The 26,471-nt window shown below is 40.2% G+C and overlaps 1 protein-coding gene across 2 annotated transcripts in view; it reads left to right on the forward strand.

Moving 5' to 3' along the window:
- The window catches only part of RGL1 (ral guanine nucleotide dissociation stimulator like 1), a 277,865-nt gene that overhangs the window by 64,747 nt on the left and 186,647 nt on the right, over nucleotides 1-26,471 (forward strand). The window contains exon 2 of one of the 2 annotated variants that reach the window (XM_070768555.1): nucleotides 15,833-15,962. The exons of the other annotated variant lie outside the window; for it this stretch is intronic. The gene's annotated coding sequence lies outside the window, so the exon portion shown is untranslated. The remainder of the gene's footprint in view (nucleotides 1-15,832; nucleotides 15,963-26,471) is intronic. 2 annotated transcript variants of the gene reach the window in all.

The raw sequence follows: 26,471 nt of genomic DNA on the forward strand, positions 1-26,471 counted from the left end.
AACTTAGCATGTCCAAACACAAAATCTCATTTTTCTCTCTAAAGCTAATCCATTTATAGTTATCATTTATCAGGCCCCAAATTTTAGTCATCCCTGAACTTCTTTCTGACTCTTCCACCTTCCAGCCAATCATTCTGCATATCCTCTTGTATCTTCCTTCCAACTACATTCCCAGTCTGACCAATTTGTCCAGCTTTTACTTCGGCTACCTGGACCTAAGCCGCATCATGTCGCAAGAGCTGGAAATATTTCAGTAGTCTCCTGCCTGGTCTCCCTGCTTTTGCCATGAGATGGTTGGTGAGATGGTTGGATGGCATCATTGATTCAATGGACATGAGAACAAATAAAATAGTTTATTCTAAACTTAGCAGCCAGAATGATCCTTGTGATGTCAGTCTTCTGCTCAGAACCCTGCAGATGCTTCCCCTTTAACTCATGCCAAAAAGTTAAAGACTTTTTAGTGGAGTACATGATCTGTATTGCTGCTTCCCTCAACTCTGCCCCAATCTTTTTGCTGTTCCTATAATATATTAGGCAACTTCCACCCTGGGGACACTTCCGTCTTTCTGGAAGGCTCTTCACCCCACCCCCTCTCATATCCTTGGCTTATTCTCTTGCTTCTTTCAAATCTTTGCTCAGATGACACCTTCCTGGTGAGGCCTTTCCTGACTAGTCTTTTAAAAGTTGTGAACCACCTCATCACTCCCTATCCCTGTTTTATTGCTTTTTCCCTCACCATTGTGTTTACCACTTTATAATATTCTGTATGGTCTGTTTGTTTATTTTTATTGTCTAGTTACTCTACTAGTGTGTAGGCTCCTTGAAGGGAGGGATTTTATTTGTTCTGTCCATTGCTGTATGCTGAATGTCTTGAACAGAGTCTTCACAGAGTGGATGCTCAAGAAATGGTTGTTGAATGAATGATATGAATGATGGCGAGTGTTTAATGAGAAAATACATGGTATATGGAATTTTAATCACTCTAAATTCTCCTCAAAGTACACAAAACACTCCTTGGTGTTAAATAGAGCTTATTATGAGATGTTCAATAGTATTATTAAAAAATCTCAAACCTCAAAGCCATCTTTTAAATATATTCAGAGATTCAGAACAGTCACTGGTTTTGTATGTTGAGGCCAAAATTGAACTGTTAATTGCATGCTGATGCTTCATCTGCAGTCCTAAGCAACCATGCATTTCAACCCTGCATTGCCAAATGCATCTAATCGAGTATATGAAAAATATCAGCAAAAATTACAAGTATTCCTGTTTCATTCTCTCCTTTCTCCACTCCGCTCTGTGTTGTAGGGGGATTCTACTTGGGCATCTTTCCAGCTGGGTTGTGTCAGTAGGAAGCACTAGAGGATGATGTGGTGTACTCCCCCTTCCTCTCTGCTTCTTTGTCTGCACGGTTAGCATCCAATTCCACTGGGTCTGCAGCTTCCATCAAGTGGCTTGAGCCTAGGATTGCGCTGGAACCAGCTCACACTTGCTCGTGAGGGATGGTTTTGTTCATTTCCCATACCTCTGTGTTCAGCGATATCACATTGATGACTTAAGCTTTGGTGGGTGCATCCACACCTCAGATATTGCAACCTTTATTCCAATAGGACAGTGAAAGTGAAAAGTTGCTCAGTTGTGTCCAGCTCTTTGCGACCCCATGGACTGCAGGATCCTCTGTCCATGGAATTCTCCAGGCAAGAATACTGGGGCAAGAATACTGGAGTAGGTTGCCATTTTCTTTTCCAGGGGATCTTCTGGACCCAGGGATCGAACCTGTGTCTCCTGCATTGCAGGCAGATTCTTTACCATCTGAGCCACCAGGGAAGCCTCTTCCAACAGAGAGCTACGATAAACATTCACCGGCACATTTCTGTGGCCTCGTCGGGGGTGGGGGGGCTCTGGTGGCAGCCCCTCCTCCTTTTGTTCCTCCAGTCTAGCAGTGGGCAACGTTCCAGCTGTTGCTGATCTCTAGATCACACTCTTCTGTAAGAAACTGTTTAGGACTCAGTTCCTTGATCACTTTTATAAGGAATTCCCTGCACTAAATTGCTCCCTTTGTAGAAAGAGGAAATTGTTTTCTTGTACTTGGACTGATAAAATATCTAGCATAACCATGTTAGGTTTGTGTGAACTCATAGAATCTTTGGCAGCAATACAAAACCAAAATGGTCTCCTCTGAAATACTTGTATGGATGCTTTGCTTCGGAACAGGAAAAGATTTGACATTCATACTCTCATTTAGTTGAATAGTAAAGATTTTAGCCTTCTTATTCATTACATATGTTGTGTGCCCATTTTTGGATACTGTGCACTGTGATATCTGGCCAATAGTACTGTTATTTCTGAGGCAAGGCAACCTGGTCCTCTAATACCTCACTTCTGGGTCAATAGCCCAGGATTATAGGGTTCATTGACTGTTTTTTCCTCACATATGCTGCTGTGATTTGCCCTGAATGATTTTTTTTAATGTATTCTTTTATATGGGTCATTTTAAAGTCTTTATTGAATTTGTTACAATGTTGCTTCTGTTGTTTGCTAAGTCGAGTCAGTTGTGTCCGACTCTGTGCGACCCCACAGATGGCAGCCCACCAGGCTCCCCTGTCCCTGGGATTCTCCAGGCAAGAACACTGGAGTGGGTTGCCATTTCCTTCTCCAATGCATGAAAGTGAAAAGTGAAAGTGAAGTCGCTCAGTCGTAGATCAGCATATTTTATTGTGAGTGGAGCAAGTAAAGAACTGCCATGGGGAAGTTACCCTGATTTTAGTATTATCATCTGCAGATTCTGCTCAAGAGTGACATAAACTGTGTTAGGTGGAACCTGGTTTTCCCTATCCAGGGGTCCTCCTCTCCCCAGCTGGAGCCATGGGATCTCATGTGTAGGCTTCCTCTGCTTCATCTCCCTCACTGCTGGTGGTCTGCCTCTGCTGTTAGCCCTGGTTTGAATGTTCGAGCATTTACTTTGTTCTCATGAGCAGTCACTGTACTCTGTGTTTTATAACTGACCTTATGACTGTCTTGATTCTTCCCTCTTGGTTCTCATTTATCTGCCCACTCATTTGTTCCTTCCTTGTTTTTACTTCTCCTGTTACCAGAGCCTAAGGATCTGCCCCAAATTCCAACCCGAAGTCTGGGTCCTACTGTCTGTTGACAGCCTCCTTGAAGCTTATGGTGTGCAGTCCAGATCTTCTCAGGAGTGTATGCCAATTCTCTGCCGTTGTGTTGTGCCCACCTGTTGAGTCAGTACCAGTTCGTCTCCTCTGCCTTCACCACTACTGGCTGGACCGTTATATGTCAGTTGGATGTGGTGCTTTGCCTGCCAGACTGAACCTCCTCTTGTTACATGGGATGATACCCGTTCTCCCAGTGGCTGTGACCAGACTAGTTCTACATTCTGACCCCTCCTCCCACTCCCATCCCTCACCTGCTCAGATCTGAACAGAGTAATAGGAAACTGCCCAGGTAGTTATGCCCCAGTGATAAAGCAGACTGCATCACTAATCACTGGCCTTTTTAATTATGAGGGGTGGCGATATGAGAAGAAAGGAATTGCAAGCCTCCTGTGGTGGCTTTGTCAAGTAGTACCACTGGGTCCAGCCCCTGAGAGAAGAAGCATGACCAGCAGTCAACTTTGCTGTATTACTTTGGGAGCATCTGGATAATACTGTTAACACAGGTCTCATATGAAGCCTTTCTATGTCTTTGGAAGGTGGGCAGAAAGTTGGTTTTAAGAATCTTATAACAGATGGGGAAACTGAGATGTGGATTAATCAAATGTTACTCCTGAAATCACACAGGGATTTGTTGAACAGATTCTAGGTTTTGGTTTTGAGGACCACCAATCCACTAAACGAGGGGCTCCCAACCTTTTGACCAAGAAAGGATGAGTTTTTGTTCTCTGAAGCCTTAACATTACTTATACTAGAGCTGGCCCGGAACTGACCTTGGATCGCCTGGTTATTTGTGTGAACCCTCAGTTTTGAGGTGCTCACGATGAAGTTCATGAGAGAGTAGAAGGTGTGCTCCATCCTACTTTTCTTTCTCACCCCATGGCACGTGGTTGGAAGAAATGCAGTGACAGCAGGACTGGGTCTGATCTATCAGGGAGGAGGGACCTCAAGATCTGCCTTCATCTATTGTCCAACCAAGTTTAGTAAATGGACACACAGCAGTGGGCTTAAGCTAGGGGACAGTTTCCTGCCCCCTCCGCACTATTGCCTTCAATAATATTATGTTCTTGCTCTTTATTTTTTTTTCTAGAATCAGTGATAGTGGTAGGTGACTAGAAGGAAAACAAAATCCTTTTGCTTGTCTGAGTGCTGCTTATCTGGCTCTCTCTTGGTCCTTGCTGCACTCCATGTGACATGCTTACACACGTCTTCTGTCTTGTGTGGGTTGCACTTCTGGCTCCTTCTGGAAGCCTTCCCCTGGAGACCTCTCTGCTTTAGTGTTCTTTGACTCCTCCCTGGGCTCCCGTTTCTGGAGGCCAACCCCACAACCTGTTAGGGAGTCAGCCGTTTTAGACAAGGTCCCCTCAAGATGTCTCGATTCTGGCTACCCGTCGTGATGCTCACTTGAATCCTAGGAAACTGCAGCATCTTCATATTGAGAGTGTGGCTTGCCGCCTGTCCCCTGCACTCTGCTTTTGCCCATTGGCTCTAATCAGCCTTTACGATGGGGCGCGAGCCCAGGCTCTGTGTCTGCAGACACTCGGATTCCAGGGGACATCCATCAGTTTCTCCCATGAACTATCCCTGGAATCAGTTCAGTGACGATTTGTTAGTGGAGTCTGCAGTCACTCCCAGCCTCAGTGAGCAGTTTTCTGGGAGTCCTCCGGCTATGCCCCCATCCGCCCTTGCACTTAATGGACGGTCGGGGTGTGTGTGGCAGTGACAGGGGAGCACCAGAGAGAGGAGTCAAGTGTTGTCCACTCTTCCTGGGTCTCTCCGGCTCCCTCCTGTGGTTACTGAGGCTGAATGGTGAAAAGCTAGGGGCCCCTCAGGCTTCTTCTTGGCAAGACTTGGAACGGAATCCATTCCACATCCTATTATAATTATCTGGGGAGTCCTGCTCTTTATTCAGTTGAACCCATGGTGCTCAGTGGATTCAACAACCATCTTTGCTGCCGGGTGCTATGGCAGGTATGTCATTAAGTGTCTCTCAAGTGCCCACCATGTTCCCGTAACTCTGGGAATCAGGGGGAGGGGAGGGAACAGTGGGAGGAGGCAGAAAAGAAACAGAGGCCATTCATAGTGGATATCTCTGATAGCAAATAGATGTACCATTCCAAGTCACTTTATCTACCCAAGAACCAAATGGTTGGTCTCAGATGTGAACTGCTGTGTGGTCTGGTATAAGTCTCTCGATTTTCCTGTCTGTCAAACCAGAGTAGAAGCATAGATTTACATGGCAGAGCTGTTCTGAGAACTAAAGTACCCAAAGGCATGTAATTAAAATGACCTTAGAGTAATTTTCAATTTGAAGAGTTGTGGAAATGGGAAAAATGCCAGGAGAGTCAGGGAGGGACCGTACTTGAACTGTCAGCCACTCCTGGGGCAGTGGTCATTTTTTGGCAGGAACTGGCCTGGGGGGGGCCTTGATAGACCCTGCACAGAGCTAGTTTAAGAAAGCCTAATTGACACATTAGTTATTATTCTATCTTTGTAAAGCTGTGGTGTGCGGCCTGGGACAGCAGGGAGGAGGCTGTGAGGTAGTTCCTTGACAGCCTGCCACTGTCAACTCTTTTGGGAGGAAGATGTCAGTGCCTCGAAGGACAGGCTTAGGTTGTAAGTGGTTCATTTTTAGTTCAGCTGCAATAACTCCTGCTGGTGGTATAATACTTTGCTTTTGGAATTCTCCACATAGGGCTTAGTGACGGTGTATGTGTATGTGTGTGGGCATTTACGTGAACAGTTCCCATTCACTTACCTCATGATTACTGGTGGGTCACCTTCTTCATAGGATTCTGGGGGTTGTTACTACACAAATTTTGCTAGGATGACCTGGTTTTTGGACAAAGAAGTTAACACAGTAAGTCATATAATAACTTCCATGCCTCATATTGCAAGGGTTAATTGGTAGCAAGGGCAAGAATGTTCAAGCTACCATACAACTGTGCTCATTTCACATGCTAGCAAGGTTATGCTCAAAGTCCTTCAAGCTAGACTTCAGCAGTACGTGAACTGGGAGTTTCCAGATGTATAAGCTGGGTTTAGAAAAGGCAGATGAACCAGAGAACAAGTTGCTTGCATTCATTGGATCATGGAGAAAGCAAAGGAATTTTAGAAAAATAACTACTTTTGTTCCATTGACTATACTAAAGCCTTTGACTGTGTGAATCACAACAAACTGGAAAATTCTTAGAGATGGGAGTGCCAGACTACATTACCTGCCTCCTGCGAAACCTGTATGCAGGTCAAGAAGCAACAGTTAGAACTGGACATGGAACAACAGACTGGTTCAGAATTGGGAAAGGGGTATGACAGGCTGTGTATTGTCACCCTGCTTATTTAACTTACGAGCAGAGTACATCATGCAAAATCCTGAGTTGGATGAATCACAAGCTGGAGTCAAGATTGGCAGGAGAAATATCAACAACCTCAGATATGCCATTCTAATGGTAGAAAGTGAAGAGGAACTAAAGAGGCTCTTGATGATGGTGAAAGAAGAGAGTGAAAAAGCTGGCTTGAAACTCAGCATTAAAAAAACTAAGATCATGGCATCTGGTCCCATCACTTCACGGCAAACAAATAGAAGGGGAAAAAATGGAAGCAGTGACAGAGTTTATTTTCTTGGGCTCCCAAATTACTGTTGATGGTGACTGCAGTCATGAAATTAAAAGACACTTGCTTCTTGGAAGAAAAGCTATGACAAACCTAGACAGAGTATTAAAAAGCAGAGATATCACTTTGCCTACAAAGGTCCGTATAGTCAAAGCTGAGGTTTTTCCAGTAGTCATGTATGGATGGTTGAATGGCATCTCTGAATCAGTGGGCATGGTTTGAGCAAACTCCAGGAGATAATGAAGGACTAGGAAGCCCGGTGTGCTGCAGTTCATGGGGTCACAAAGAGTCAGACACGACTTAGTGATTAAACAACAACAAGGGCAATGAAGGATGGGATTCTGGTATGGACCTTCATCTCAATTCCTACAGTAGAATGAAGATGTAAAAATCAAGATTTTGGTTCTGCAACAAAGAAATATTTTGTGTCATTCTTGGAAGAGGAACAAATTGGGCCATCCCTGTTTAGCTTTAATTCTGCCACTATAAATTATGAAGATCCCAGGTTTCAAACCTTAGAGATGTTTTCTCCTGTTTAACAAATCCGCCCACTGTCAGTCCCAACTATCAGTTGGCACTGAATAGTCTGCAGTGCAGCCCTGACCTGTGTGGCCTTCCTCTGCCTTGGATAATTGGATACCAACAGAATAGATGGAGGTTTTTAAAAGAAACTTTATTGCTTTTTTTAAAATCTAAAAATGTAGTGCCCCATTTTTTTTACTCCCCCATTTAAAAATGACCTTTTATACTGAAATTCAAGGACAAGAGGTAAATTAGCCACTAGAATGTGATTTCCACGAATGCAAAGATTTTGCACATTTTATTCACACTGTGTCCTCAGGCCCTGGAACTGAGCCTGGTATATAGAAAGTTTCTCTCCCTGTAGTCCCATTCAGTAGGAATGGTCTTTTCTGGCTTCCTCTGTCTCCCCCTGACCTGCCAACCCAATCTGCCCTTGTTGTGTTAGTCTCTTCGATTTGCACATTTCTTAACTCTTTTCTCTCATTCCCATTTCAACTGCCACTGTTTTACAGATGCTCATTTTACCCCTGCTATTTTAATAACTTCAAACTTGTTTCCCTGACACTAAGTTCCTCAGTTTCATCTGCGGCCACCAGATGAAATCTTTCAAAGGCTGCTCGCCAACACTAACTTTAACTTTTAACCTCCGCAGTGTGTCAGAAAATGCTCTTCCCCTTCTGGCCTCTGCATATCAGCATATATCAGTCTTATCTTCTTCCTTCCACCCGCTCAGCTCTTCCACCACTTCTGATAACCTGCTTTTATCCAAATGTGTGATAATTGCTAACTTCTGTAGCCTTACACACTTTGTGTAAAAGCCTATCTTCAGAATGAACCTTTTCCACCTCAGGCCACCTGGCACGGTCTTTTCTCAGCTTGGAACATGTCCCTCCATTTTGTTCTTTGGTCAGCTTAACCTGACCTTCTCATAGAAACCTCCAGTGTGCTTGCAGTTTAGTTGAGCTCCCCTGCTTTCACTCAAAAAGAGTCGTCTTCTCCTTCAAGGCACTTATCACAGTGGCAGTGATATTATTCATGTGATTATTCACTTAAAGACTAGGACAAGCCTGTTTACTATTGTGATTTCAGCATCTGTGGTTGCAGCTGAAAGAATGAATATAGATGAAATCACTCAGAGAGAATTTAGAGTAAGAAAAGACAGCCAAGACAGAACCCTGGGGAACAGCAGTGTTTAAGGAACTGGACATGAAAGCAGATCCCATGAAAAAGTCTGTGAGGGGGCACTGCAGAAGATTAGAGAACAGGGAAGAACAGTGTCATGGAAGCCAGTGATGAAGAAAATTTCATGAAAGATGAATGGGGAAGGGCCAAATGCTGCAAAAATTCACAAAAATAAATACTCAAAAGCATCAATTAGATTTGTTATCTAGAAAGTCATAGGAGATCGTAATGGAATAATTTTGATGGAGCGGTGGCACTGGAACCAGATTTCAGGGAGTCGACTTATGAGAGATGGAAAGTGGAGTAAATGAAATGCATATTGTTGTTTTTAAAAGCTTTTCTCTGAATTGAAGGAGAAAGATTCATGGAGATCATTAGAAGAAAATATAGAATTGAAAAGGGATTTAAAAAAATGTTTGTGAATTGCAGGAAGGAGTAAGTAAAGATGGATGAGTGGAATATATAAGCAAGAAATAGTAAACTTGGAGAGTTTCACAGAGGTCATGGAGTGTTTTGAGCACATTTACAGAAATAAGCTTTGAATAAGAGGAGGAATGTCTTTGCTCATGAGGGTAGGGTATGCAATAAATGAATAAAAAAATTCGAAAGATTAGAGTAATATGCAAGTAGATGTGTTTGTAGGTTGGGAAGCAGGTAAGATGCCAGGGGAATTATTGCACAGTGATTTCTGTGTTATGAAGGAAGGAGCGAGCTTAACCTTTCTTTTCTATAGAAAGATGATCAACACCATGATCAAGTGGAATTTATCCCAAGGGGACAAGAATGGCTCAACATCCACAAATCAATCAGTGTGGCTGACATACCACATCAACAATATTAATGTTAAAAAGAATATGATTATTTCAATAGACAGCAGAAAAAACATTTGACAGAATTTAACATCCATCTATAATAAAAACTCTCAGCAAAATGGGCATAGAAGGAATGTAATCAAGGCCATATATAACAAGCCCACAGCCATTAATAATACCCTGTTCAATGGTGAAAAGCTGAAAATCTTTTCTGTAAGATCAGGAACAAGCAAAGATGCCCATCTTGCCACTTTCATTTAACATAGTAGTGGAAGTCTTGGCCTGAGCACTTAGGCAAGAAAAAGGAATAAAGAGCATCTAAAGACCCTGTATAACCAAAGTAGTCTTGAGAAGGAACAAAGCTTGGGTTATCATGCCCTTTAATTTCAAACTGTATCAAAAACCTGTAGTAATCAAGACAGTATGGTAGTGGTATTAAATCAGGTGAATAGATCAATGGGACAGAATAGAGTCTAGAAATAAACCCAGACAATCTATGACGAAGGAACCAGGAATATATGATGGGGTAAGGACAATCTCTTCAATAAATGGTATTGCGAAAACTGGACAGCTTCTTGCAAAATAATGACACTGGACCACTGTCTTACATCACACATAAAAATTAACTCAAAAATGGGTTAAAGACTTGAATAGTAACCCAAAACTATAAAATTCCCAGAAGAAAACATAGGTAATAAGACATTGGTCTTGGTGATAATTTTTAAAATCTGAAACCAAAACGAAAGGCAACAAAAGCAAAATTAAACAAGTGGGACTACGTGAAACTATAAAGCTTCCAAACAGCAGAGGAAACCATCAATACCATGAAAAGGCAACCTACTAAGTGGGAGACAATATTTGCAAATCATGTATTTGGTAAAGACTTTTAATATCTGAAATACCAAAGCAATTAAATAGCAAAAAAAAAAATTAGATTAAAAAATGGGCAGAGAATCTGAATAGACATTTTCCCAAAGAAGACATACTGATTGTCAGCAGGTACATGAGAAGATGCTCTCCACCATTAATCATCAGGGGAATCCAAGTCAAAACCACAGTGAGATATCACCTCACACTTTAGAAGGGCTGTTATGAAAAAGAAGGGTTGGCAAGGATGTGGAGAAAGGGAACCACTGTGCACTCTTGTTGGGGATGTAAATTGGTACAGCCACTATGGAAAACAGCATGGAGCTTCCGCGGGCAAAAGCAGACCTACCATACGATCCAGCAGTTCCACCTCTGGGTATTTGAAGAAAATGAAAACACTAACTTGAAAAGATATATACATTTTCATGTTCATTGTAGCATTATTTACAATAGCCAACATATGGAGACAACCCAAGTGTTCCTTGATGGATGAATATGTATTACTCAGAAATAAAAGAGAAGGAAATCTTACCATTTGCAACACCATGGATGGATCTTGAGGGCATTATGCTAAGTGGAATAAGTCATACACAGAGAGAAATACCATATGATCTCACTAATATGTGGAATCTAAAAACAAAACAAAACCAAGCTCATGATACAGATAACAGCTTGGTGGTTGCCATAAGCGGGGGTTGGGGGTGGAAGAGGGTAAGGGGTTAGGGGTTAGGGTTAGGGTTAGGGTTAGGTGAAATTAAGGATCAAAAGCTACAAACTTCCAGTTGTGAAAGAAAGAAGCCATGGGGATGTAATGTACAGCATGGTGAGTAATACTGTATTGCATCTTTGACAGTTGTAAGAGAATATATCTTAGAAATTCTAATCACTAGAGAAAAAAATGTGTAACTGTGTGGTGACAGATGTTAACTAGACTTACTGTGATCAGTTTGCAGTATATACAAATATCAGATCATTATGATGTTGAAACTAATATAATGTTGTGTGTCAATTATAGTTGAGAAAAAGGAAGAAGGAAGGAAGGAAAGAAAAAGAAAGAGTTCATGAACCCAGAACGAACTTAGATTGCAGGGTTAGTTTTGTTCCTGTTTTATCCAATCTCACATCCATTCTCATTTGAGAGTTTATGGTTTCACTTGAAAGGATTGTGGATGTTGGAGAGTTGTACCCGTGAAAAGACAAACTTGGACTTGCAAAGTAAGTGCGATTAAGAACACAGTTTTGGCTGTTAAATGAATCTGGGTTTGGATTTTGACCCTACCTCTATAACTTCTTATGTGACCTTGTACACCTTATTTAACCTTTCTAAGGCTTACAATTCCTTACAATTCAATGGACATGAATTTGAGCAAACTCTGGGAGACAGTGAAGGACAGGAAATCCTGGCATGCTGCAGTTCATGGGGCCACAAAGAGTTGGACACAACTTAGCAAATGAACACCACCACCAACAAAGGCTTACTTTCCTTATCCTAAAAATAGGAATACAGATACCTGTCTTGCAGATTCGTGAGAATTACATAGGGTAACACAGAGTCAATAATCAATAACGAGATTTTTAAATTAGAAACTTGACAAGGGTTTCGGCTCCTTCATGTTATCCACTTCTTTCCTTTTTTTCAGTTTTATATTTGGCTGCACTAGGTCTTGGTTGCTGCACACGGGCTTTCTCTAGTTGCAGCGAGTGGGGACGACTCTCCAGTGGTGGGGTGCGGGTTTCTCATTGCGGTGGCTTCTCTTGTTGCAGAGCATGGGCTCTAGGGTCAGCAGGCTTCAGAAGTTGTGGCACATGGGCTCAGCAGTTGTGGTGCACAGGCTTAGTAGCTCCAAGGCATGTGGAACCTTCCCAGACCAGGGATGGAACCAGGGTCCCCTGTAGTGGCAGGCAGATTCACGAGGCAGTACTTCAATATTTATGGGAAACGGAGGATAGATAGACTCCATAATCATTAAGTTATATTGTGAACGGGCTTAGTTGTTTTCTCTCTAAAAAAGATTTCTCTCTGAGTTGGTCTGGATCCTGTACAAAACCTGTAACATATACCAAAGCATCTCAAAAAAGTCTCTAACCTGTCTAAAAATGCATTCCAAGTTCTAAGCAACTAGTGTTATAAAAAAAGAGTTTGTAAATTAACCTATGTGCAAGCGGGGACTAGTTGTATGGTAGTGATAGTATTGGTTTTGTTGAAGAATTGCAGGGCAAAGAGGACTGGGGAGAAGAATCTCAATCTCCAATAAAAATAAAGACGTAGCGTAGAACGTTTTTTCTTAACTATTGTGAGTCTTGAAGTTTGGAGGACTCTTTTATTTTCTAGAAAGACATCCAGTGTCATAGGCAATCCTATGTTTGGTACCCTAGTGTGAAATTCATCTTTACATTTCAGAGAAGTGAAAACAAGTAAACAGAGCAGAGGTTATTTGGTCAGAAAAACTTCCCAAGAGCAGAAAACATTAGGTCATTGAATACTATCAAATGAAGTGCTGAAAAAAAAACTGCTTATTTCCTTAAAACTAGTTATTGTATTATTCAGATACAAATGACTTTTAGATTTCTTGACAGGTTTCATTATATTTTGGCAGTAAAGTACCAACTCCACGTTCATTTATTACATGTGCAAAGATTTTTACAATTTCTTCAAATATTAGTTGATTTATATCATTTGATTTACAGGTTAGCAGTTGTATTTTTGGTCCCATCTTATGCTATATGGAATTACTATACAAATAATTGATTTAAAATATACAGTGGTTTTTTTCAAACAAAAGCATTTACATACCTCTCACTCCCAGTCATGGAGGTTATTAGGATCCCTGCTTAATCTACCACTCAAAACAACTAGAAAGTTGGACAAAATATATGTTTTCAAACATCCGACTATATAGGCAGCATGCCACTATGATTTCTGAGAAGGAAAGCAAATGATGTGAATCCAGTGACTGTCGTGGTCTTCTCCTTCCAGGTTATTTCTGGACAAGGGTGCATGGAGTGAGAACAAAACAGAACCCTACATTTGACGAGTTGAGACGACAGAGGTTAGAATTTAGGTGGGTTGATGCAGATAGAATTTGTGAGACACAGACTATAGGAAGGGAAGGAGTTATGCTAAGAAAGAGCTCCGGAAATGTGCATATGGGTTCCCTGGAGTCGTTGGTTGAATACAAATCTGCATAACTGTAGGGTGAGATTTCTGGCAAAAGAAGAGTTTTTCTGTACATGTAAATTGAACAATTCCTAGAGATCACATAGGACCAGGAATAATTTAAGTTTTTACCAGTCAGAGCAGAAAGACCCCATTCCACACATGGAACATTTAGTAGGAACCTAAAGACCTTGTAAGACTTGGAATCTTGTAAGACTTGGGTGTTAATGGTGGGGCTAAAATAGCCATAAAGGATAACCTAGAGTCATAGCAAAAGGTTTAAAAATAAGCATCAAGCAAATGAAACTAATCTGCAAGAGACTTAATTTTCTGTCAGAGCAGTGGTCAACATTTTTAAAAGGAATTAAACAAAATCTAACTCTTAACAAAGAAAAATACAATATTTCAATTCAGTTCAGTTGCTCAGTTGTGTTCAATTCTTTGCAACCCCATGGACTGCAGCATGCCAGGCTTCCCTGTCCATCACCAACTCTCAGAGTTTACCCAAATTCATGTCCATCAAGTTGGTGATGGCATCCAACCATCCCATCCTCTGTCATCCCCTTCTTCTCCTGCTTTCAATCTTTCCCAGCATCAGGGTCTTTTCCAATGAATCAGTTCTTCGCAGCAGGTGGCCAAAGTATTGGAGTTTCAGCTTCAGCATCAGTCCTTACAATGAATATTCAGGACTGATTTCCTTTAGGATTGACTGGTTTGATCTCCTTGCAGTCCAAGAGACTCTCAAGAGTCTTCTCTAATACCACAGTTCAAAAGCATCAGTTCTTCAGCGCTCAGCTTTCTTCATAGTCCAACTCTCACATGCATACATGACAACTGGAAAAACCATAGCTTTGACTAGATGGAACTTTGTTGGCACAGTAACGTCTTTGCTTTTTAATATGCTGTCTAGGTTGGTCATAGCTTTTCTTCCGAGGAGCAAGTGTCTTTTAATTTCATGGCTGCAGTCATGATCTGCAGTGATTTTGGAGCCCCCCAAAATAAAGTCTCTCTCTGTTTCCATTGTTTCCCCATCTGTTTGTCATGAAGTGATGGGACTAGATGCCATGATCTTAGTTTTCTGAATATTGAGTTTTAAGCCAAACTTTTTCACTTTCCTCTTTCACTTTCATCAAGAGGCTCTTCACTTCTTCTTTGCCTTCTGCCACAAGGGTGGTGTCATCTCCATATCTGAGGTTATTGATATTTCTCCTGTCAATTTTGATTCTAACTTATGCTTCATCCAGCCCAGCATTTTGCATGATGTACTCTGCATAGAAGTTAAATAAGCAGGGTGACAATATACAGCCTTGATGTACTCCTTTCACAATATTTGGCATCTGATAAAAAGTGACTGGACATGCAAAAAAGCAGGAAAATGTGATCTAAAGCCTGGAGAACAATCAGTCAACATGAACAAGCCCCCAAATGACAGAGGTTATAAAGCTAGTAGACAAAGACATGGAAACAGGTATTATAAATGCACTCAATACAATCAGTTATTGGGGCTTCTCTGGTGGCTCAGATGGTAAAAAATCCATCTACAATGCAAGAGACCTGGATTCGATCCCTGGGTTGGGAAGATCCCCTGGAGAAGGGAGTGGCAATTCACTGCAGTATTCTTGCCTGGAAAATTCCATGGATAGAGGAGCTTGGCGGACTATACAGTCCATGGGGTCGCAGAATCGAACATGACTGAGGAACTTAACACAGCAATCAGTTATTAAATGGAAAATACAGACATGATGAGAAAAGGGAAATATAAAGAGAAAGTAAAGGGAACTTTTATCTGAAATGAAAAATTTGCTTGATAAAGGAATTAACAGCAGAATACATGAAATAAAAAATAAAGTTGAAGATAAAGCAATATAACCTCTTGAAGGCATTGCAGTAAAACCTAACTGCAGTGAAGCTTACACAGAGAGATTTTAAAAAGAACAGCAGGGAATTCCTTGACAGTCCAGTGGTTAGTACTCCATGCTTTCACTGCCATGGACCAGGGTTTGATCCCTGATTGGGGAAATAAGACCCCACAAGGTGTGTGGCCAAAGAATTTTTTTTTTAAATTAAAAAACAGACTTGTGGGGAACTAGCATATCGACTAACATGCAAACTGGAGTCTTTAGAAGAGAAAGAGAGAGAGGAAAAAAGAACAAAAATAATATATGAAAGCATAATGACCAAATATTTTCCAAATTTTATGAAAAATATCAACTAAGATCTGAGGGGGTCTATGAATACACAAAAGCAGGATACATACTAAGAAAGCTGCACCAAGGACCTCCTAATCAAACCACAGACAGCAACTGATTCTGAGGAAAATCTTACAAGGTAGATACAGGGGGAGATGGCACATTATGTACAAAAGAACAAAAGAATTACGGCTGACTTTTCTTCAGAAACTTGCAAGTCAAAGATGGTAGTGTATCTTTTAAGTGTGGGGAAAAAGTAAGTTTGTCAATATAGAATTCTAGACCTTTCAAACATGAAATATACAATAAAAACTTTTTCAGACAAAGAAAACCTGTGGGATTTTGTGGCCGACAAACTGAAACTACAAGATGCGTAGTTCTTCAGGCAGAAGGAAAGTGATACCAGATGAAAATATGGATCTATACAAAGGAATGAAGAGCTCTAAAAATGGTAAATATGTGGATAGATATTAAGAACATTTTTATCATTTAAAAATTTCTTAAAACATAATTGATCACTTAAAGCAAAAACAATAAGAATATGTTGCGGGAATTTTAACGTGAAAAAGCAAACTGTGTGACAACATTAGCACAAAGAACGGGATAAGAGATAAAAATACATTATTGCAATAGTCTTACATTACATATGAGATAGTATAGGATGTTATTTCAAGGTAAACATAAATAAGGATGCATATTGTAAACCCTAGATGAGCCTTGAAAAATAAAAATATAGCCAACAAACCAATAGTGGTGATAAAATAGAATTAAAAGACACTGAGCCAATCCAGAAGAAAGAAAACTGGAGGAAAACACAAAGAATAGATGAGACAAATAGCAAAATGATAGCAAAATGACAGATTTAAATAAAATCATATCATTAATTTCATCAAATATAAATGGTCTCAATTCTATAGTAAAAAATTAGACATTGTTAGGATAGTAAAGTGAAGTCGCTCGGTCGTGTCCGACTCTTTGTGACCCCATGGACTGTAGCCTACCAGGCTCTTCCATCCATGGGGTTTTCCAGGCAAGAATACTGGAGTGGGGTGCCATTTCCTTCTCCAGGGCATCTTCCCCACCCAGGGATTGAAACTCGGTCTCCTGCATTGTAGGCAGACGCTTTACTGTCTGAGCCACCAGGGAAGTCCTAGGATAGTAAAAACCCCTACTATATGTGATCTATAAGAATTATATTTAAGTATAAAGACACAAAAGGAAAAGGTTGGGAAAACATAAGGCTGTTTTAGCTATATTAGTTATCTAGAAAAAATAGGCTTCAGAATAAGAAATATTATGAAGGATTAACAGGGATATTTCACAATGATTAAAGGGATCAATTAATTAAGAAGGCATAATAATATTAAGTGTGTAAACACAGGATAACTGACTTCAAAATGCATGAAGAAGCAGACAAATCTGCAAAGAGAAAAAACAAATCTATTATTATAGTTGCAGATATCAGCATGCCTTTTCATAATTGACAAATCAGTCAGAGAATAATGAGAGACATGGATTTTTAAACATTCTAACCAACTTGGACTAACTGACATTTATTGGACACTCCACTCAACAAATGCAAAATACACATTCTTTTCTAGTACACAAGGAACATTTACCAAGATAGACCATATGTCCAGCTGTTAAATAATTCTCTAGAAATTTAAAATGATTGAAATCATATGTAGTATGTCCTCTGATCACAAGGAATTAAATTAGAAATAAGTAATGGAAAAATATCTGAAAAATCCCCAAATGTTTGGAAATTAAGCAGCATACTTCTAAATAATACATGATTCAAAGAAGAAATCACATGGAAGTTAGAAAATATTTTGGACTAAATAAAAAGAAAATTGATATTATCGTGTAAAATCTGTGAAATGTAATAAAGGCAAATATATAGGTTTAAAAGCTTACATTCAGTTCAGTCACTCAGTTGTGTCTAACTCTTTGTGACCCCATGGACTGTAGCACACCAGGCCTCCCTGTCCATCACCAGCTCCCAGAGCTTACTCAAACCATGTCCATCGAGTCGGTGATGCCATCCAACCATCTCATCCTCTGTCATCCCCTTCTCCCACCTTCAAAATTTCCTAGCATCAAGAGTCTTTTTCAATGAGTCAGTTCTTCATTGGTGGTCAAAGTATTGGAGGTGGCCAAAGTATTGGAGTTTCAGCTTCAGCATCAGTCCTTACAATGAATATTCAGGAGTGATCTCCTTTAGGATGGACTGGTTGGATCTCCTTGCAGTCCAAGGGACTCTCAAGAGTCTTCTCCAACACCACAGTTCAAAAGCATCAGTTCTTCAGCACTCAGCTTTCTTCATAGTCCAACTCTCACATGCATACATGACTACTGGAAAAACCATAGCTTTGACTAAATGGACCTTTATCAGCAAAGTAATGTCTCTGCTATTTAATATGCTGTCTTTTTAATATGCTTGGTCATAGCTTTTCTGGAGAAGGCAATGGCACCCCACTCCAGTACTCTTGCCTGGAAAATCCCATGGACAGAGAAGCCTGGTAGGCTGCAGTCCATGGGGTTGTGAAGAGTTGGACACGACTGAGCGACTTCACTCTCACTTTTCACTTTCATGCATTGGAGAAGGAAATGGCAACCCACTTCAGTGTTCTTGCCTGGAAAATCCCAGGGATGGCGGAGCCTGGTGGGCTGCTGTCTATGGGGTCACACAGAGTTGGACGCGACTGAAGTGACTTAGCAACAGCAGCAGCAGCAGCATAGCTTTTCTTCCAAGGAGCAAGCGTCTTTTAATTTCATGGCTGAGGTCACCATCTGCAGTGATTTTGGAGCCCAAGAAAATAAAATCTCTCACTGTTTCCATTGTTTCCTCATCTATTTGCCATGAAGTGATGGGACTGGATGCCATGATCTTAGTTTTCCGAATGTTGAGTTTTAACCCAAAGTTTTCACTCTCCTCTTTCACTTTCAAGAGGCTCTTTAGTTCTTCTTCGCCTTCTGCCATAAGGGTGGTGTCATCTGCATGTCTGAGGTTATTGATATTTCTCCCAGCAATCTTGATTCCAGCTTGTGCTTCATCCAGTCCAACATTTCTCATGATGTGTACTCTGCGTATAAGCTAAATAAACAGGGTGACAATATACAGCCTTGACATACTCCTTTCCCAATTTGGAGCCAGTCTGTTGTTCCATGTCTGGTTCTAACTGTTGCTTCTTGACCTACATACAGATTTCTCAAGAGACAGGTCAGGTGGTTTGATATTCCCATCTCTTTAAGAACTTTCCACAATTTATTGTGATCCACACAGTCAAAGGCTTTGGCATAGTCAATAAAGCAGAAGTGGCATGCTGCTGTCCATGGGGTTGCAAAGAGTCAGACAGGACTGAGTGACTGAACTGAACTGACTGAGATGTTCTTCTGTCACTCTCTTGCTTTTTTGATGGTCCAGTGGATGTTGGCAATTTGATTTCTGGTTCCTCTGCCTTTTCTAAATCCAGCTTGAACATCTGGAAGTCCACGGTTCACATACTGTTGAAGCCCGACTTGGAGAATTTTGAACATTACTTTGCTGCTGCTGCTAAGTCGCTTCAGTCACTATGTGTGACCCCATAGACAGCAGCCCACCAGGCTCCCCTGTCCCTGGGATTCTCCAGGCAAGAACACTGGAGTGGGTTGCCATTGCCTTCTCCAATGCATGAAAGTGTGAGATGAGTGCAATTCTGCAGTAGTTTGAACATTCTTTGACATTGTCTTTTTTTGGGATTGGAACGAAAACTGACCTTTTCCAGTCTTGTGGCCACTGCTGAGTTTTCAAAATTTGCTGGCATATTCAGTGCAGCACTTTCACAGCATCATTTTTTAGGATTTGAAATAGCTCCACTGGAATTCCATCACCTCCACTAGCTTTGTTCGTAATGATGCTTCCTAAGGCCCACTTGACTTCACATTCCAGGATGTCTGGCTCTAGGTGAGTGATCACACTACTGTGGTTTTCTGGGTCATGAAGATCTTTTTTGTATAGTTCTTCTGTGTGTTCTTAATATCTTACATTAGAAAAGGTTAAAACTCTATGACAAGTAATAATGTAAGCTTCTACCTTAAGCTAGAAACATAAGAACAAATTAAACACATACTCAGTAGAAAACAAATAATGAATCAATGTTGTAAAAAACAGAAAAAATAATGAACATCAATTAAAACAAAGGTGATTATTTGAAAAGATTAATATAATATTGGAAAATATTGGAAAAGACTGTGATGCTGGGAAAGATTGAGGGCAGGAGAAGAAGGGGTGACAGAGGATGAGATGGTTGAATGGCTTCATCGACTCAATGGACATGAGTTTGAGGAAACTCTGGGAGATAGTGAAGAGCAGGGAAGCCTGACATGCTGCAGTCTATTGGGTGGCAAAGAATCAGACATAACTTAATGACTGAACAACAATATTGGCGAAGGAACCAAAAGGATATAAATATTACCAATATCAATAATGAAAAAGGAAATATCTCGAAGATCTTACACACATTATAAGGGTAACTAACAGAGTATTATAAACAACTTGATATTAATGAACGTGACAATCTGTATGAAATGGACAAACCCCTTGAAAGACAATAAAAATTATTTCAAAAATTGATAGAGAACCTGAATATCAATCAAAGACATTAATTCATAGTAAACTTCCTGCAGGTAAACTTGTGCAGTGAGATGGTTTAAATGGTGAATTGTATGAAACATTCAAGGCAGAAATACCACCAACCCAACATAGACTCACTTTGAAAATATAGCAGAAGAAACACATCTAATTTTACAGGGAAGCAGTATCCTGATATTAAAGCCAGACAAGATAATATAAGAAAAGAAAGCCAAGACCAATATCCTTCATCAGCATGGGTCAAAACATTTTAGCAAAATATTAGCAAACCAAAAATGATACATATATAAAAAGCATAATACACTATGACTAAGTGGTATTTATTCCAGAACTAGAAGATTGATTAATATTAAAAATCAGTTAATGTAGTTAACTTTATTACAATGGAGGAAAAATACTATTTGGTCCTTTAATTGATGCAAGAAAAACATGTGAAAAAATTCAACATCTATCCATTATAATAATCTCCCAGAAAACGAAAAATTGAAGGGAACCTCCTCAATCTGATAGGCCAATGATTTCACATCTCTACAAATATACTAAAGTCACTAAATTATGTACTTTATATGGCTTAATTTTGTAGCATGTGAATTATATCTCAATAAAGCTATTTTAAAATATATCACTTAATGGTGAAACCTGAATCCTTTTTGCTCCAAGATTATGATGAGTACAGAACCAGTATGGACTTAACAGAAGTAGAAGATATTAAGAAAAGGTGGCAAGAATACATAGAAGAGCTATACAAAAAAGATTTTCATGACTCAGATAACCATGATGGTGTTATCACTCACCTAGAGCCAGGCATCCTGGAATGTGAAGTCAAGTAGGTCTTAGAAAGGATCATTATGAACAAAACTAGTGGAGGTGATGGAATTCCAGCTGAGCTATTTCAAGTCCTAAAGTATGATGCTGTTAAAGTGCTGCATTCAATATGGCAGCAAATTTGGATAACTCAGCAGTGGCCACAGGACTGGAAAAGGTCAGTTTTCATTCCAATCCAAAGAAAGGCAATACCAAACAATGCTCAAATTACTGCACAATTGTACTCATCTCGCATGCTAGCAAAGTAACACTCAAAATTCTCCAAGCCAGGCTTCAACAGTATGTGAACTGAGAACTTCCAGATGTTCAAACTCGATTTAGAAAAGGCAGAGGAACCAGAAATCAAGTTGCCAACATCTGTTGGATCATGGAATAAGCAAGAGAGTTCCAGAAAAACAGCTACTTCTGCTTTATTGACTACATGAAAAACTTTGACTGTGTGGATGACAACAAACTGTGGAAAATTCTTAAAAAGATGGGAATACCAGACCACCTTACCCACCTCCTGCGAAATGTGTGTTCAGATCAAGAAGAAACAGCTAGAACCGGACATGGAAAATGGACTGTTTCAAATTGGGAAAGGACTATGTCAAGGCTGTATATTGTCATCCTGTTTATTTAATTTATATGCAGAGTACACATCGTCAGAAATGCTGGACTGGATGAAGCACAAGCTGGAATCAAGATTGCTGGGATAAATAACCTCAGATATGCAGATGACACCACCCTTATGGCAGAAAGTGAAGAGGAACTGAAGAGCCTCTTGATGAAAGTGAAAGAAGAGAATGAAAAAGTTGGGTTAAAATTCAACATTCAGAAAACTAAGATCATGGCATCTAGTCCCATTGCTTCATGGCAAATAGATGGGGAAGCAATGGAAACAGTGAGAGACTTTATTTTCTTGGGCTCCAAAATCACTGAAGATAGTGACTACAGCCAGGAAATTAAAAGACACTTGCTTCTTGGAAAAGCTGTGACCAACCTAGACAGCATATTAAAAAGCTGTTATACCAGCAAAGTTCCGTCTAGTCAAAGCTATGGTTTTTCCAGTAGTCATGTATGGATGTGAGAGTTGAACCATAAAGAAAGCTGAGTGCTGAAGAACTGATGCTTTTGAACTGTGGTGTTGGAGAAGACTCTTGAGAGTCCCTTGGACTGCAAGGAGATCCAACCAGTCCATCCTAAAGGAGATCAGTCCTGAATGTTCATTGTAAGGACTGATGCTGAAGCTGAAACTCCAATACTTTTGCCACCTGATGCAAAGAACTGATTCATTGGAAAAGACCCTGATGCTGGGAAAGATTGAAAGCAGGAGGAGAAGGGGATGACAGAGGATGAGATGATTGGATGGCATCTCTGACTCGATGGACATGAGTTTGAGCAAGCTCTGGGAGTTGGTGATGGACAGGGAAGCCTGGCATGCTGTAGTCCATGGGGCCACAAGGAGTCAGACACAACTGAGCAACTGAATTGAACTGAGCTAAGATGAGGATGTTTACTCTTTCCACTTACTCAACGGTCTAGTAGAAACTCTTACCAGTCAGTGCAATAAGGAAAAGAAATAAAAAGTTATCCAAATTAGCTATAAGTAAAACCACCTTTTTTTTTCATAGATGACATGATCAAACATGTTGCAAATCCTCACAAATCTACCAAAGGGGAAAAAAAACCTGGTAGAACTAGTAAGTTATTTTAGTAAGACTTCAGGATACAAAAGTAATGTGTAAAAATCAATTGTATTTATTTGCATATTATTACTAATTTGTATATTAGCAATAAGCAAATAGAATAATAACTAAGACACCATTTGCAATAGCATCCCCAAACATAAAATACATGAAACCTCTACTATGAAAAATACAAATATTTTTATGAGAAATTAATGAACAAATGGATTGATTTACCTTGTTTAGAGCTTCCCTTGTGGCTCAACTTGTAAAGAATCTGCCTGCAATGCGGGAAACCTGGGTTTGATACCTGGGTTGGAAAGATCCCCTGGAGAAGGGAACAGCTACCCAGTCCAGTATTCTGGCCTGGAGGATTCCATGGACTGTATAGTCCATGGGGTCGCAAAAGTTGGGCATGACTGACTGACTTTCAAAAGGAATCCACCTTGTTTATAGTTTGAAAGACTGAATATTGTTACAATTTCAACTCTCTCCAAATCGATTTCTAGAGTCAATGAAATCTCAGCATAATCAATATTGTTTTTGAGTCAATATTATTAAAATGTCACTTCTCTCTAAAATGATTTATAGATTCAATTAAATCCTAATAAAAATCCCAGAAGGCTTTCTTGTAGCAAATTTCAAGCTGATTCTAAAATTTATATGGATATCTAAGTGCCTGGAATGGCCAAAAAAATTTTGAAAAAGAAAAGTAAAGTTAGAAAACTTACTGATCTCAACATTTACCGTAAAGCTGTAGTAATCAAGACAGTGTGTATTGGCATAAGTTTAGACACATAGATCAATGAAACATAATAGAGAGTCCAAAAATAGGCCCACATATGTAAGGTCAATTGATTTTCAATAAGGATGCCAGGGTAATTCAATATGGAAAGGATTACTTTTTCAACAAATGGTCTGGAACAACTTATCGACATAGAGAAAAAATGAACCTCAACCCTCTATCACACACTAAAATTAACATGAGATGGATCATAGCCCTAAATGCTAAAACTGTAAAGCTTTTAGAATAAATTTTGTAACCTTCAGGTAGAAAAAAATTTCTTAAAACACAAAAGCATGAATATAAAATGTTTGAATTGGGCTACGTTAGAATTTAAAGCTTCTGTTCATCATAATATACTAGTAAGCAAATGAAAATGCAAAGGCAAACCCCAGACTGGCAGAAAATATCAATATATATCTGACAAAGGATAGCTTTCCAGAATTTTTTTTTTTTAAAAACCTCTTGTGACTCACTAGTAGAACCAATAAAAAGTCTGCACAAAAATGGACAAATCTGAACAAACTCTTCACCAAAGATGATAGACAGCCAATATATTCATGAAAAGATCTCCCCTGTCATTCATCATTAAGGACATGAAAATTAAAACCATCACATGATCTCACTACACATCCTTTAGAACATTAGAGGAGGTGTAGTTATAATGAGAGACAATACCAGCGGTTGGCACACGATGCTCCTGGCACTCTGGTACACTGCTGATGGGAATGTAAAATTTTACGGCCACTTTGGAAAAGAGTTTTGGCAGTTTCTCATACAGTTAAACATATATTTACCATATGATCAAGCAGTTCAGTCTTAGGTATTTATCCAAGAGAAATGAAGGCATATGTGCACGTACAGAATTGTTCGTGAATATTCCTCTCACTTTTATTTGATGGAATCCAAACAGAACAACACAAATGCCCATCAACAGATGAATGTACAAGTGGAAGCTTTAACAATGGGATGCTATTCATTATAGTTAGTAAACTACTAAGACACGACAACACGGATCAGTCTCAAAACAAGTATAGTAAGTGAAAGAAGTCAGACACAAAGGTGGAGGTATTGTATGGCTCTCAGTGTAATGAAACTCTAGAAAAGAAAAAAAGTGTCCCATGTATTTACAGAAAGCAGATCCCTGGCCCCCTGAATACAGTGATGGGGTGAGATCAACGGGGGAGAAGACTGAGGCAATAACCTTTTGGAATGATGGCAATGCTCATTATTTTGATTTTAGTGTTGATAGCCTGAGTGAATACCTTTGTCTAAAGTCATTGAACGCACCCTTAAGGTGAGAAAAGTAAATTCTACCCCATTAAAATTGTCGTCGTGCGTAGTATTTGCTCTGTTTTTGAGGGCCAGGGTCTTGGACTCAGTGTAGGGAAGCTTCATAGGTGTTGGCAGTTTCTCCATCGTATGAAGCCTTTTCTGTACTGGGTACCACGTCAGGCATTCTTGTGCCAAAAGCATTTATATTAAAACTGTGATGGAACATAGTGGGTTGAGGGAAAAAATAAGAAATGAGGAAGGACAGGATATCTGTGAGTTGATTTAGTCAACAAATATTTACTGACCAACTTATATGTGCCAGCATGGCCTAGGTGGGGCTCCCCAGGTAGCTCAGTGGTAAAAAATCCACCTGCCAATGAAGGAGATGCAGGAAACACAGATTCAATATCTAGGTCAGGAAGATCCCCTGGAGGAGGAAATGGCAACCCACCCCAGTATTCTTGCCTGGAAAAATCCCATGGACAGGGCTCCAGTCCATGGGGTCACAAAGAGTCAGACATGACCGAGCAACTGAGCACGAACATGCATGTCCTAGGACCCAACATATAAACGTGACTCTAAGTGGTCCTTGACCTGTAAGAACTCACAGTCTACCACAATGCAAACTAAAGTACAGTCTTATAAATGCTATAATAGAAATACAACCAACTTACATGGGATGAGCAATCAACTTCCCAATGGGTTTATCACCAGGAGGTGACATTTGCATTTGTTTTTTAAATTTAACCCTCAGTTCAGTTCAGTCCCTCAGTCGTGTCTGACTCTGCGACCCCATGAATCACAGCACGCCAGGCCTCTCTGTCCATCACCAACTCCCAGAGTTCACTCAAACTCATGTCCATCGAGTTGGTGATGCCATCCAGCTATCTCATCCTCTGTCATCTCCTCCTCCTGCCCCCAATCCCTCCCAGCATCAGAGTCTTTTCCAATGAGTCAACTCTTCGCATGAGGTGGCCAAAGTACTGGAGTTTCAGCTTTAGAATCATTCCTTCCAAAGAAATCCCAGGGCTGATCTCCTTCAGAATGGACTGGTTGGATCTCCTTGCAGTCCAAGGGACTCTCAAGAGTCTTCTCCAACACCACAGTTCAAAGGCATCAAGTCTTCGGTGCTCAGCCTTCTTCACAGTCCAACTTTCACATCCATACATGAACATGGGAAAAACCATAGCCTTGACTAGACGGACCTTTGTTGGCAAAGTAATGTCTCTGCTTTTGAATATGCTATCTAGGTTGGTCATAACTTTCCTTCCAAGGAGTAAGCGTCTTTTAAGTTCATGGCTGCAATCACCATCTGCAGTGATTTTGGAGCCCCCCAAAAATAAAGTCTGACACTGTTTCCACTGTTTCCCCATCTATTTCCCATGAAGTGGTGGGACCAGATGCCATGATCTTCATTTTCTGAATGTTGAGCTTTAAGCCAACTTTTTCACCCTCCTCTTTCACTTTCATCAAGAGGCTTTTTAGTTCCTCTTCACTTTCTGCCATAAGGGTGGTGTCATCTGCATATCTGAGGTTATTGCTATTTCTCCCGGCAATCTTGATTCCAGCTTGTGCTTCTTCCAGCCCAGAGTTTCTCATGAAGTACTCTGCATAGAAGTTAAATAAGCGGGGTGACAATATACAGCCTTGACATACTTTTTTTCCTATTTGGAACCAGTCTGTTGTTCCATGTCCAGTTCTAACTGTTGCTTCCTGACCTGCATACAAATTTCTCAAGAGGCAGGTCAGGTGGCCTGGTATTCCCATCTCTTTCAG

This window comes from Bos indicus, chromosome 16 (assembly GCF_029378745.1).
Source record: "Bos indicus isolate NIAB-ARS_2022 breed Sahiwal x Tharparkar chromosome 16, NIAB-ARS_B.indTharparkar_mat_pri_1.0, whole genome shotgun sequence".
In the NCBI taxonomy this organism is placed as follows: domain Eukaryota; kingdom Metazoa; phylum Chordata; class Mammalia; order Artiodactyla; family Bovidae; genus Bos; species Bos indicus.